The sequence below is a fragment of the Macadamia integrifolia genome, unplaced genomic scaffold (genome assembly GCF_013358625.1).
Source record: "Macadamia integrifolia cultivar HAES 741 unplaced genomic scaffold, SCU_Mint_v3 scaffold876, whole genome shotgun sequence".
Lineage (NCBI taxonomy): Eukaryota > Viridiplantae > Streptophyta > Magnoliopsida > Proteales > Proteaceae > Macadamia > Macadamia integrifolia.
The window spans coordinates 229,285-244,374 of record NW_024870568.1 but is presented as its reverse complement, the minus strand read 5'-3'; the positions used below and the strand labels follow the sequence as shown (position 1 = coordinate 244,374).

Below are 15,090 nucleotides of genomic sequence, written 5' to 3'. Positions count from 1 at the left end.
TCATGCTCACTTGTGTGTATGGAGACCCCATTAGAAGCAATAGACAAGCAGTTTGAGATCGTGTCAAGTCTTTTGGAGCTGCTCAAAATGAAAAATGGCTTTGCATTGGAGACTTCAATTCATACCTTGCCTGGCACGAAAAGACGGGGGGTAACCAAACTGGTTCAAGGGACTCAAAAAATTTTCAGGACATGATAAACAGTTGTAATCTCCTCGACCTTGGATCGCATAGCTCTCCATAGACCTGGAATAATTGTCGTCATAGTGGGGCAAATATTCGAATTAAACTTGATCGCGCTCTAGCTAATGCAGCGTGGAGAACTCACTTTGAGAATGCAGTTGTTTCATTCGTCTGGCAATTTGTTCAGATCACACCTTGTTCTTATAGATACAGATGGGGGTAAATCAGGTGGATCTCGACCGTTTTGGTTCTAGTCGATGTGGCTTTGCCACCCTGGATGTAAGGAAATCGTCTCTCAAGCTTGGTCGGCACCTACTGTCGGACCTTCTCCATCAACCATCATTCTTAAGTCCAACAGATGTAAGTATGCTCTGAAACACTGGAACAAGGTAGAATTCAGTAATGTGCAAGAAAAAATCAGACCTCTTAAAAGCCAGCTTAAAAAGATCCAGGGGCTTCCTCCTTCCGATTACAATCAGAGAAATTTGTCTCATTTCCTCTTTATTGGAGGAAGAATTGGCCAAAGAAGAGGCTTTATGGCACCAAAAGTCGAGGATAGACTGGCTATAAGGAGGTGACAAAAATTCGGCATTTTTTCACGCTACCACTATCCAAAGAAGGCAAAGAAATTGGATCCTCAAGCTCCATTTACAATCGGTGGTATGGTCCCAATCTGAGGCCGAAATTTATGCCGAGCTTCTCAGTCACTTCAGTTCCACTTCTTCATCTCAAGGCGTTGATCCTACTGCGTTGAACCATACTCTTGCTTACATTCAGCCTTTGGTGACCGAGGAACTCAATGCCACGCTATGCTCCAACCCATCGATGAAGGAGGTTTCAGATGCTCTTGAGGCTATAGGGCCCCTCAAGTCTCCGGGCCCGGATGGGCTTCCCCCAATTTTTTTCCATAAATTCTGGAATGTCACAAAAGAAGACGTGTTCCAATTCATTTCTGACTTCTTTGCTACAGGTGTTCCCCCATATGAGATTAAGAGGATCTTCATCTGCTTTATACCAAAAGTACAATCTCTAGAGCGTGCGGAGCACTTTCGGCCTATAAGTCTTTGTGGTGTCGTTGTGAAAATTATTTCAAAATTATGGCAGAGAGACTAAAAGGGGCTCTACAAGGAATTATTTCTCCTTCTCAGTCAGCCTTTGTTCTGGACCGTTTGATCTCAGATAATATCTTCATAGCTCATGACCTGTTCCACTACATCAAGCAATGGAAAAAAGGAAAAAAAAAATTCTTGCACTCAAGCTTGACATGAAGAAGGCATATGATAGACTAGAGTGGGTTTTTATAAGGGAATCATTACTTAAATTGGGCTTTTGTATGCGATGGGTTGATCTCATTATGGAATGCATCTCTTCAATTTCGTATTCTTTGTTAGTTAATGGCATGGAGAGGGGGTCATTCTCCCCTTCAAGGGGCATTCGTCAGGGTGACCCTTTGTCCCCGTTCATCTTTATCTTATGCTCACAAGTGCTCAGTTCGATCATCAATAGGTCCGAGGAAGATCATCTTCTTTATGGGATCAAAATGAGGAACTGCGCTCCCCCTATATCCCACCTACTATTTGACGATGATTGTCTTCTTTTCTCAGAGGTCAAGCTGCAAGACATTTCTCATCTCAAAGGCCGCCTTGAACTTTATTGCTAGGCCAGCAGCCAGGAAGTAAATTTTTCTAAGTCTGGGCTAACCTTCAGTCCGAATACGCCTCCCAAAATTAAGAGATGGTTTTCGCGCATTTTGAAAGTTCCTAATGGTGATGGCCCCTCAAAGTATTTGGGTCTTCCAACAGAGATTGAAATCTCCAAAGCTGATATCTTTAAGGATTTATCCTCTTGTACGTGTAAACGAGTCAAAGGTTAGAAACAAAAACTCCTCTCACCTGCAGGGAAGCAAGTCCTCATCAAATCTGTGGCTACTTATATGTCAAGCTATGCGGCCTCCCATTTCGTGCTCCCTAGTTCTCAATATGACCAAGTTCAAAAATCAATCTCCAATTTCTTTTGGGGTCAACAGGAGAATGAGAAAAAAATGCACTGGATATCTTGGTCTCATCTCTGTCGTTCAAAGGAACGGGGTGGTCTAGGATTTAGGGACCCATTCCACCAAAACAGAGCTCTACTCTCTATGGTTGCTTGGCGGTGATGGGAAAATCCTAACTCTTTATGGGCTAGGTTAACAAAGGTGATTTATTTCCCAAACTTTGATTTCATGCAAGCGGCTCCCAGTAACTCTCCTTCATGGGCGTGGCGTAGTATTCTAAGGTAGGAAAGTGCTCTCAAGTGGCCTTTGATGGGTTATAGAAAAGGGTAACAATGTTGATATTTGGGGATCTAACTGGATTTCATCCACTCACAACTTCAAGATCCAGTCACCTCGCCCTCCAAACTGCCCACTGTTTAAGGTCTTAGATTTGATGGACCAACAAAATTGAATGTGGAAAGAAGATTTAGTTGACATGTACTTTCAGCCCTCGGATGAAAAGGCAATCCTTAATATTAGGCTAAGTCTCTTCCCTAAGGATGACCACCAAGTGTGGGGGGGGGTGCTCGTAATGGAGTGTTTTCCATCAAGACGGCTTATCACCTCCTCTCCAATCAGCGGGGGCATCATACGACACTCCTTCCCTCATCTTCTAGGCGACATGCGTGGGAGGACATTCCCCCTATGGTTTGGAAGCGTATCTGGTATAGTAAAGCTCTTTCAAAAATTAAGTCTTTTCTTTGGAAATGTTGTGCTCAAGGTATCGCTTCAGGTGAGGGGCTATTAAAACGACAGCTGCCAGTTGACCCAAGCTGTAAAAGGTGTGGTTGCACTATTGAAACAACAGACCATATCTTGTTTGAGTGCCTATTTACGTGTGCGGCTTGGTTTGGCAGCAACCTTTCCTTCACGGATGCTTTAGATACCCCTATTTCTTTGACTCGTTGGCTCCAGGATTGGGATCGTATTCAATTCCCTGCCAAAGATCAGGGTAAGGAAAGTTTAAGCCAATGTTTTTTCTTGTGTTGATATCTTTGGCTAACAAGGAACGATCAGGTCTTCAATGGAAGTCAATGGACTCCAGAGGAGGTCTTCATCGATGCCCAGAGAGCCTTTAACCAATTTTGGAACCTTAGAAAAGCTCCCCTCCCTTGACCGACTCCTCAGCAGTCGACAACGGCGTGGTTTGCTCCTCCTATGGGTAGTGTTAAGTTAAACTGCAATGCAGCTATTCCTCCTGGATCATCCAATGGAGGTCTTGGATTGGTCTTGCGCAATTCAACTGGCTCTCTTATAGTGGCGGCTTCAGATCCCTCCATTTTCTCAGATGTGTTGGTAGGCGAAGCATTAGCCATCCGCTGGGGTTTATCTGTGGCCTTGAGTGAAGGTATCCTAAACCTAGTGGTGGAATCCGACAACGTGACAATCATCAACACCATCCTAAATCAGGTTGCTCACCCTCCGCTTTTGGTTTTAGGTATCATCCAGGATATCAAGTTGTTGGCTTGAAATTTCAGTACATGTAATTTTCTCTTCTCTTCTAGAGACACAAATTTTGTTGCGCATTCTCTAGCTTAGAAGGCCTTGTTCGTGGCAAGTAAGACAATTTAGCCATTATCCTCTCCTTGGCTTCTAGACCTTTGTAATCTGGATGCCTCGTGCTCCATTTGCCCGCATTTGAAATAAGATTTCCTTTTACCAAAAAAAAAAATCTTTCATTTTGATTTCTGAACTGATTTTTCACAATGCTAATGTGTAAGCAGCTGCAGTTGCATGGGAATGGAACAAGCCGTTGGTGATAGAAGATGTTCAGGTGGCTCCGCCGCAGGCCAACGAAGTCTGAATCAAGATACTGTTCACTACTCTATGCCATACGGATGCTTATACTTTGAGTGGGAAGGTACCACTCTTTATTCTTGTTGTATCGTTTACATATTTAACTAAAATCCCACTTTTAATTTGTTAGTTCCTGTGCAAGCTTGTTTGATTCTCCATTTATGAGATTTTTTTAGAAAGCCCATTTTGAATTCAGAATCCTTTGCCGTGAGATTTTGTATGGGTTGGATTTTCCTATGTTGAATGTGTAGCTGAAAGTGTCAAAATGAAGTAATCTTGTTATCTTAGAAATCCAATTCAATTTGATGTGGGACAAGTGAACAAACCCAACTCACCTTAGACATGGTTTTGTAGTAATGCCCCATGGTCGGTATATTTGTTCAAGTCCTCATAGTTTTGACAAAAATTCCTTATTTAGAATTGCAGAAATTAGTTGTCAGGTTTAAGTATCCCAACTTATTATATTTCATCTCTTAAACTTCTATCCGCATGTTTTGTAGATCTGAAACTGTTAGAGGTAGGAGTTAGTTATGACACGTGTTCAGTTGTAATTAGTTCAGTGTTTGGTGTCTCTATTACTGTACTATATATATATATATATATATTCTGGTTATCAATAATATCAGATATCTTGAGAGCTCAATCTCTCCCTCTTCTCAAAGGCTATAGTCTTTTAGGGTATGTGGATAGTTCTTTTCTTTGTCCAGTGGTTCTTGCTTCTACTTCTGCAAATACAGAGGCTGTCAACTCTACTCTTATGGTAGCTTCCCTCTGGATCGACAAGATCAGTTAATACTTTCATGGATCATCTCTTCTCTCTCTGAGAATGCCCTATCACATGTTGTGAGTACTGGTACTTCTTAAGAAGCCTGGAGTATTCTTGCTCGAGTCTTTGCCCAATCCTCTCGAATGAGGATCATGGATCTTAATGATCGTCTCTCGCGGCTCCAAAAATGTACAGATTCAGTTGCTAACTATCTTCTTGCGATCAGATCTGTGTTGGACACTTTGGATGCAATTGATCAACCGATCTGTGATGAGGATCTGGTTCTTGCTACACTTAGAGGTCTTGGTTCGGATTTTCAGGATTTTGCGACTTCTATTCGCTTGCGATCTGAATCTGTTACCTTCGTTGAACTCATGGATCTCCTTCTTAGCCATGAGAGTTTTCTAAAATCTACTTCTGATGATACTTCCAGTTCTATCTCAACTATAAATGTTGCTGCTACACCACAAGACTCTCGTTCAAGCTTTTCTCAAGGTTCTCACCGTGCTTCGTACAATCATTACTCTTCTAGATATCGCAGCAATCGTCGTCGCTACTTTGATCAGAATCCAAGCTCTCGCCAACAATATGTTGACCAGAATCAAGGTTCTCATCAGCAATATGGTTCTGATTCTACTAGTAAATCGAACAACAATTCTTAGGAGTCGATTCTTGGATCTCCACCTCAAGGTACTCATCCTACACACTTTCCTCCACATCAGTGCTCAAATTGCCAGATCTATGGGCATGATACTCACCTTGCATCTCACTATCCTCAACGTTTTAATCATGCTTTTCTTGGTAGCACTTAACTCTGCCACTATAACTCCTTATTCTTGGTTACTTGACTTTGGATCTAACCATCACATTACTACAGACATGAGCAATCTTGCAATTACCAGTCCTTTTTCTATCCCTAAGCAAATAATCATCGACAATGGCCAAGGTCTGTCTATTTCTCATACCGGATCTACCAACATTGTTTCTGCTAAGCATAATTTTTGATTGTCCAATGTCCTATATGTTCTTGAGATTCAAAGGAACCTTTTATCAGTCAATAAATTCTGTCTTGATAATGATACTTACTTTGAATTTTATCCCACACATTTTCTGATCAAGGATTGGAGGACAAGACAGACACTCTACCACGGCCTGAGTAGAAATGGGCTATACGAGCTTCCTCTTGGACCCAGCTCTTTTTTCTCCAACTCTGCTCTTCGACCTCCTATTGATGACTGGCATCATAGAATGGGTCATCCCTCTTTTAAAATTGTTCGTTGTCTTGTTGACAAGTTTACACTTCCTACCTCCAGGAACACGCACTCTTCTTATGTTGCCTATCAGTGCTCTAAGAGCCATCGTCTTCCCTTTATGTCTTCTTCTTCTAGTAGTTCTGCTCCTTTGGAGCTTTTATATTGTGATGTTTGGGGACTAGCTCCAACTGTTTCCATTGATAAATTTCGATACTATGTACTCTTTGTTGATGATTACAGCAGATATACATGGTTATATCCTTTGTTGCATAAATCTGATGTACTTTCAGTGTTTACCAAGTTTAAGCCCTTAGTTGAAAATTATTTCTCCTGCTCCATTAAGAGCCTACAAACTGATGGTGGAACTGAATTTTTAAAACTTGATGACTTCCTTACTTCAACTGGTATTTCATGCCAAGTATCTTGTCCTCACACACAGGCTCAAAATGGTGTAGCCGACCGAAAGCATCGGCATATTATAGAGAATGGTTTAACACTTTTATTACACTCTCATGTCCCCTCTCCATACTGGTCATATGCTTTTCTTACAGCCACTTATCTCATTAACCGAATGCCAATTGCCTTTCTTGGGCACATTAGCCCCTTTGAGTACCTGTTTCACATACCACCCGATTACACATTCTTAAAGACATTTGGATGCCTATGTTTTCCATGGTTGCGACCTTATTCTCACAATAAACTAGAACCCAGGTCCAAACCATGTCTATTCCTTGGTTATTCCCTTCAGCATAAGGGATACAAATGCTTGGACATTTCTACAAATAGGCTGTATATTTCTCGTCATGTGTTCTTTGATAAATCTACATTTCCCTTTTCCACTCTTCCCTCTTCCCTCTTCTTGGCCTGATCCACCTTTGACCACTGTCCAGTTATGGTGTACTCTCAAACCACCATCCCTTCTTCCTTGTCCTTTTCCATTGCTATCACCTAATCCTGCCCCTATTTTTCCTACAACAACATCTCCTTGCCAAGGCCCATTATTATCTATAGTCCAAGATTCGGCAATTGGGCAATATTCACATCATTAGCCTTCCGTAATGCAACCTAATTATGGATCTGATTCTGTTACCCAAGATGGCAGTACCTTACCTCCAACTCACCCAAATCAGCCTGCTTCTGAGCCTCCAGTTGGGTATGATACTTCTACTTCAGCTCATCAGTCTCATCCCATGCTCACACGGTCTCGCACAGGAGCCCCTCACAGACCACCTAATCATCTCACTCTAATGACCACTAAACATCCCTTACCATCTTCGGTTGAGCCCAGTTGTTACACTCAAGCAATGATCAGCCAAGAATGGAGGGCTGCTATGCATGAAAAGTTTGATGCTCTTCTTAGAAATGGAACCCGGTCTCTTGTTTCTCCTACTGATGCCTTTAATATTATGGGTTGTAAGTGGGTGTTTCGGGTAAAGCGCCACTCTGATGGTACTATAGAGCGTTACAAGGCACGTCTAGTTGCTAAAGGATTTCATCAAAGACCGGGCATTGACTTCACTGAAATGTTTAGCCCGGTTATCAAACCAGCAACAATCTGTTTAGTCTTATCTCTTGCTGCTATGCATCATTGGCCAATTCATCAATTGGATGTGTCAAATGCTCTTTTGCATGGTTCTCTTGCTGAGAAGGTGTTTATGCATTAGCCTCTGGGCCTTTATTGATCCTTCTCATCCTGATTATGTTTGTCGATTGCACAAATCGTTATATGGATTAAAGTAGGCTCCGCGTGCTTGGTATACATGCCTCAGCACCTTCTTGCTTTCTCAAGGCTTCATTGCATCAAAGACAGACACCTCCTTATTCATTTACCGATCTCATGGTGTTGTGCTTTATTTTTTGATTTATGTTGATGACCTGCTCCTCACAGCAAATGACTCTACTGCCATTACTGATCTCATTCGGGTACTATCTTCTACATTTTCTCTAAAAGATCTTATGGAATTGCATTATGTTCTTGGCCTTGGGGTATCCCGATCTTCTACTGGTATGATGGTTACTCAGCAAAATTACATTACAGATCTACTTTGAAGTTCTAATATGGTTGATGCCAAACCAATATCCACCCCTCCTGCTGTTGGTCCTTCTCTTGGTCTTCATTCTGGTACAACTCTAGTTGATGGCACTGAGTATCGCCGTATCGTTGGTGCACTTCAGTATTTGACGAAGACCAGACCAGATATCACCTTTGTTGTCAACAAGGTTGCACAATTTATGCATTCCCCGACGGATTGTCACTGGTCTGCTGTGAAACACATCTTGCGTTATCTTAAAGGTACTCCTGATGATGGCCTTCTTCTGAGTTCATCTTCCGAACAGGTTCTCACAGCCTACTGGGATGCTGATTGGGCTGGCTGCCCAAATGATAGAAAGTCGACAACAGGCTATGCTATGTTTTTTGGTCAAAATTTGATCTCCTGGTGTTCCCGAAAGCAATGGACTGTCTCTCGGTCCTCCACAAAAGTTGAATACCATGCTGCTGTTGCTTCTGTAGCTACTGAGCTCCTTTGGCTGCATTCATTACTATTTGAGCTCGGAGTTTTTCTTCCCCAGACACCTCTCATTCTCTGCGACAATATTGGTGCGACATACCTTGTAGCAAATCCGGTCTTCCTCACCCGTATGAAACACATTGAAATTGATTTTCACTTTGTAAGGGATATGGTAAGCTCCAGTCACTTGCAAGTTCACTATGTCTCTACGATTGACCAGCTAGCAGATGCTCTAACGAAAGGTCTCTCTCGCAATCAATTCAATCTGCTTAAGGGCAAGCTCACAGTGGGATCTCCCCCCGTGAACTTGAGGGGCCTGTTAGAGATAGGAGTTAGTTATGACATGTGTTCAGTTGTCATTAGTTATGTGTTTGGTGTCTCTGTTACTGTACTATATATATATATATATATATATATATTCTGGTTATCAATCATATCAGATATCTTAAGATCTCTTCAGAAACCTCCCTAGTGGCAGCAATGATTGGCTTGACTATGATGAATTTAAGGGAATTACATGAAGGCTGAAGCCAATGTGCTGCTAAAATTCCTACATTTGCGTATTGAGTATTACTGTATTATGGATGCCCTCCACTTTTTGGTGATTTGTCACAGTAGCTTCAAACTGATGTCTTTGCTTTTAATTGTCAAAGAAAAAGAAAGTTTTTTTTTCTTTTTTTTTGGGGGGGGGGGGGATGTGGGGAGGGGAACTGATATGATTTGGAATTTAAAGGAATTAGACTCCGTTTTATGTTTAAATCTTCCGATGTCCTAATAATCAGGTAAATGGTGAGAATTTGCTCCAACTACTAATGCCTGAAGATAATATATAATGTAGTTTCCTTATGGATCAAAATAGCTTACTATTTAAATCCTTTTAAAGCTTTACTCTAATCAAGTTTCTATCAACTAAAGCATTACTGAAAGATTTTACATTGAAATTTGCATCAAATACTTATCTTAGACGCACGTGAACCAACTTCAGAATGGGAAATGGATAGAATTTGAGTGTCTTCCATAACTTGCTGATTGGCCTTGCTAGGAAGATTGGTGGAATTCTGTGGTGGTCCATTCGATCTCTATGTGAGATACTTCTCTTGTGCAACAAATTTGAGATGGTTGACCCACAACAAATTTTTTTTTTTTTGGGGGGATGGTTGGATAGGGAATTGCTGTAACATTTTCACTATTTCTTTTCTTGCATTGAGTTTTTCTTCTCACATGCTTTTGCATAATCCACTATCAAAGGTTGCTCTCACATTTGCTCTGTCCATTGCTTCGCATGTTGGCTTGCTGCTCTAGCATCTGAAAATTTATTTATTCTAGTCCAGTTTTCTCTTAACTCTTTCTTGACTCGTTTTCCAAGTTCTATCATATGTGTTCAGGATTTTACTTTTCTGCTTTTCAGGATCCTAAGGGGCTCTTCCCTTGTATTCTTGGCCATGAGGCTGCTGGGTACGATTGTTTTTTATATCACATAGCTGATCCATAATTTTAATTTATTCTACTATGGGTGGTAATTGAAATTTACCACAGGATCATAGAGAGTGTTGGGGAAGGTGTAGTTGAAGTTCAACTAGGGGACCATGTGATACCTTGTTACACTGCAGAATGCAGAGAATGCAAGTTTTGCAGATCTGGGAAGACGAATCTCTGTGGCAAAGTGCGGGGAGCTACAGGAGTTGGAGTTATGATGAGCGATGGTGCATTTTGTGAATTTTGTTAATATGGAATTATTTTTGGGCTTAGTATCTGTATTATACATCTTTTTCCTCCTTGGAAATCCATGATGAAAGGTGATTGAAAAATTGGAGGAAAGTGAATATTCACATACGTGAATGTATGTGAACGATCCTGGTCCGTGGATATGGCATCTATTAAATGAGAAGAGAGAAAATATATGCCATATTCATGAACCAGGGTCGTTCACGCACATTCGTGAATATTCCCTGCTCTCGATTGGAAATTGTTCTGACACAAGTAAAGACCAACTATAGATTCTATTGTAAGGAAGTCTTTATCTGTCACTGTTTTTCTTTCAAATTTTTTGATCTAGTATTAGAAATGCATGCATGAATATAATGTAATTCCCTTATATTTGATTTGATTATGAGAATAAGGAATAAATTCATCAATTATAGGTGGTTTTTAATATTTTCTACTATGTTTATGTCACGCTTCTGGTGTTGAGATTCCTTTTTCTTGTAATAACTTAATATTTCTACATGTATCTTTCGAATTTTAACTTGTGTAAATTATATTTTCAGGTCTTGGAGCAGCTTGGAACACAGCAAAAGTAGAGGCAGGTTCTATTGTTGCTATATTTGGACTTGGGACGGTCAGCCTTGCAGTAAGTTAGTTGCCCAGACAAACAACTAATTTTTTTTTTTAATATTGAAATAACTCTGATGTTGGGTTTGTCTGATGATTGCATGTTTAGTGCTTGTATACCAGTTATTAGGAAAAATGAAACATGTTTAGGGCAGTGATTTAGGCGTGCCTCATTTTTGATAATATGGGCACCCCCTTCCACCTTTGGTGTCAGCTAGGTTTAGCTTTGATAAACTTTCAACGTGACAATGCGACCCTCTGTGCCAAAACTGGAAATCATGCTCACTCAAGTAGGGCCAGCTCAAAACAACCTACCATTTCCAGGAAGTGTCCTTATATTTTGTTTCTATGTTCCCACTTACAATGGCTAATATACTGTCTTCTGAATGTGGCATGCTAATCAGGCCCAAGATTTTTCAAGTGGAATCATTCCAATGAAGCTTTATTTGTTTGTGATGTCAAATGTTTATTTTTGCACAATCTTATGATGTTGAGAAATGTATATTGCAGCAAAGAATTTTGGAGTTACGGAATTCATCAATCCAAAGACTATGATAAGCCAATACAACAGGTCATTGTTGACCATACTGATGGTGGTGTCGACTACAGCTTCGAGTGTATACGAAATGTGTCTGTGATGAGGGCTGCTTTGGAGTGCTGTCATAAGGTGAGTTTTCATCACCAAACTAGGTGGTACAAACTGTGGTTTCATCGATGGGTTAAGACGGTCATATTGTCATCAGTTTTAAGACATGACTGATTTGGTTGGTAACTTCCAGGGTTGGGGAACGTCAGTTATAGTCGGTGTTGCAGGAGTAGGTGAGGAAATATCCACCCGCCCATTTATGCTTGTCACGGGACGTGTTTGGAAAGGAACAGCTTTTGGTGGTTTCAAGAGTCGTACTCAGGTTCCTTGGCTTGTTGTGAAGTACTTGAAAAAGGTTTTTCCTCTTCATGAGATCCCTTAATCCTTTTGTTGTGCTACTAGGGGGGAAAGAAAAAAAGGGCCATGAAATGAACTGGTTCCCAGTTGTGAAACTACTATATAATATTCTAGCCATCATCTAGGGGTAGTCTAGGAACATAGTTTTAAAACTGAGCAGTGGATTGAACCGGTTAGGCATGTCCCCTTCCAGGTTTTTTTTTTCTGGTTTAACTGTTGGTTCTTGCCAAAGACGGGTTCGGACCAGATAACTGGGAACCTTTTTGGTGGGCAGTTCCGGTCTTTAGCCAGTTTGACCAGTTGCTTCCTGCCAGGTTTCTGAACTATGGCCTGGACTCATAAAAAGGTTGATCAGAATCCATGAATGCCAGGCATATGTACGAACCATGATGGTTCTGTCAATACGACTTGGATGATGAAGATCTATGTCCCGTGAGAAGTCAAGGTTGATGAGTACATCACACACACGATGACTTGTGTGGATATCAACAAGGCCTTTGATCTGATGCATGATGGGGATTGCCTCCGTTGCGATGTTTTCATGAGGTGATCATTTTTGAAAAATTACATGATTACCCATTTTTAGATTTCTCTTAACAAAATTATCCATCAAAAGTTTCAGTTAACAAAAATACTCAAAATTAGGTTTTCCTTTACAAAAGTACCCACTTAAAGTTTAAATTAACAAAAAATACCTAAAATCGAGTTTGGGATTACAAAACTACCCACTCAAAGTTTTAGTCATAAAAAAATACATGATTATATGTGGAAGATGAAGAATCACTATTTTGGGTAGTTTTGCAAACCCAAACCTGATTTTGGATATTTTTGTAAATTAAAACTTTGGGTGGATAGTTTACAAACCTAATTTTGGGTATTTTTGTTAATCAAAACTTTTTGTGGGTAATTTTGTAAAGAAAAACCCAAAAATGAGTAATCATATAATTTTCCCATCCTTTTTCTATTGATATGTTGGGGCTTTCGCTTGTTGTTGCGATCTTCTTAATCCCTGTGCAATCGTTATGTGCTATATGAAACAAAGTTACGAATGGGCTATGCAAAAAAAACCTCTTCAACATAAGCTGTTTATTCAGAAAAGACATGTCTGAGCTAATCTTGTCTTCATATATTTCTTTTGTTATGCTATCACCCCAGCTTGAAAGATTGAGTGCAGTAGGAAAGGCTCTTTCATGTTAAACTAAAACCCGCAGTTTTAACCGAACTGGTTCTGTGATTCTCCATTATTCTAACGCAAGTCCAGTGATTAAGAACCAAATCCAGTGCCTGGGTGAGTGTTACTCTCATGTCATATTTGATCCTTCCAAAACTCATTCAAGATCATTGACTTTTGCTGCTGTTGGAAATTTGAAACTACACACCACCCACTCACGCAGCAAAGGCAGAACCCAGATGTATTAACGGTGCAAGCAAGGTGGGAGTGTTGGCACCATTAATTCCTGCTTAAGGTCAATGAAGAAACTTAAATTGCTTGGTCCTTTTGTGGTCCATTTGCCTTTATCGTTGAGTCTCGGATGTCTATTACTACTGCCATTGAAATATTGAATGGGAGAAGATATTTTGTTTGTACCACCTTTCTGTTTCATCCTTGGATGCAGGTCAGACATTAGGAAGATGGCCCAACGAGGAGGGAGAGAGAATTCCTCTGACCAAATAGAGACAAGGGTGCAAAAGGCATATTTCTGTAAAGGCCTTGTCCGTTTGACGGAGAAAAATGGAAAAAGTTAAAAAAGATGAAAACTTATACTTTGTTTTTTTACAAAGTATTACAAATATGAGTGTTTGGATAAACGATTGGAAAACTTATTAGATAAAATCATTTAATGTAATAATTGTTGATTATTAATGTGGAAAATAACCTTTTTCATCCCATTCATTTTCAAAGTTTTATCAAATTTGGTAGAATTTATGAAAAAGTTGTTTTGTGTGTATATTGCTTCTATTATTTTCATTTTCCTCCATTTCTCATAAAATTGCACATTATTTTCATTTTCTTTATATTTCATACAATTTCATTCTATTATAAGTCTAAAAGCAAAGTGATATAGCCAAAATAACCCCTCGGTGGGGGCCATGACACGTGTCGCCTCTGAGACACGTGTCCACCGTCAGACGAAGGTTCCAAGAGACCACTCACACTCGAGCACGCGCAATCACCGAGGCACGCCCGCAGAATCACGCGGGATCACGTCGTCTGCATGAGGGGAATATTCCCCCCAGAAGGTTGGACGTATTCGAGTAGGACTCTAAGAAGGCCGAAGGGGGAAAAACCCTAAGGCCAAAGAGCTATATAAGAAGGCACGGAAGAAAGGGGAAGGTAAGCTTTGATACCCTCACCATTACTCTATTATTGAACTGTGCGGCCGACCCTGACTTGAGCGTCGGAGGACTAACCCCGGACCAAGTTCCGGGCCTCTGTCGCCTGTGTTTGTGTAGGTTGGACTAGCGGGGTTTTTGGCAGCAACAGATTGGCGCCGTCTGTGGGAAACGACGGTAATGGTGGGGAGAACCTACAACCGAAGAAGGACGAGAGCGACGTCCAACATAGACATGGGGGAAGAACCTTCAGGGGAGCTTCCTCCCTCGGCCGAGACCGGACGAGAAAGGGGTCATGATGACCGGGAAGTGTCCGTCAGATACCAGCGGTCGGCCGGATATTCAGTACGGGAAGGCAGCGACCATCAGCCTCCCGCGGCTCAGGAGTACGTGACGAAGCAGCAGTTCGAAGACCTCCAGAACAAATATAACCGGATGGTCGAGACTATGAGGGAGGTTTCCAAAGCTGTCTCCCACAAGACCGGCGGAGCGCTCCCAGATACCCACGTCCAGTTTGAGAGGGTTCGAGAAGAAGACCGAAGCAGTACGGGATCAACGAGGGCCGGCCGTGATCCTCGAAGCCGAGCAAGAGAGAGTCCCGCGCCCCGAAGTAGGACGCGACGCGCCGCAAGAGACCCGCATGGGGATCAGCACCAAGGGGACAAACAGAGGTCCGAGGACTCGGGATTAAAGAGGATGATCTTAGACCTGAAAGACGAGATCAGAAAGGTGGCAGAAAACCAGACAGGGAACCGCGAGCCCGACCTTACCAATGATACGGCCTTAGCTGACGAGGTCATGAGGGACCCGCTCCCAGTCGGTTTCCGCCTGCCCAAGTACGACACCTATGACGGGTCGGGGGACCCCGTCGATCACTTGGAAGGCTTTAAGGTCGCCATGCAATTCCATCGCGTCTCAGAAAATATTATGTGTCGGGCCCTCC

General features: G+C 41.5%; 1 pseudogene; it reads left to right on the top strand.

Annotated features, from left to right (window-relative positions):
* Window positions 1-3,371: 3,371 nt before the first annotated feature.
* Window positions 3,372-13,559, top strand: LOC122070299 (annotated as a pseudogene).
* Window positions 13,560-15,090: the final 1,531 nt, after the last annotated feature.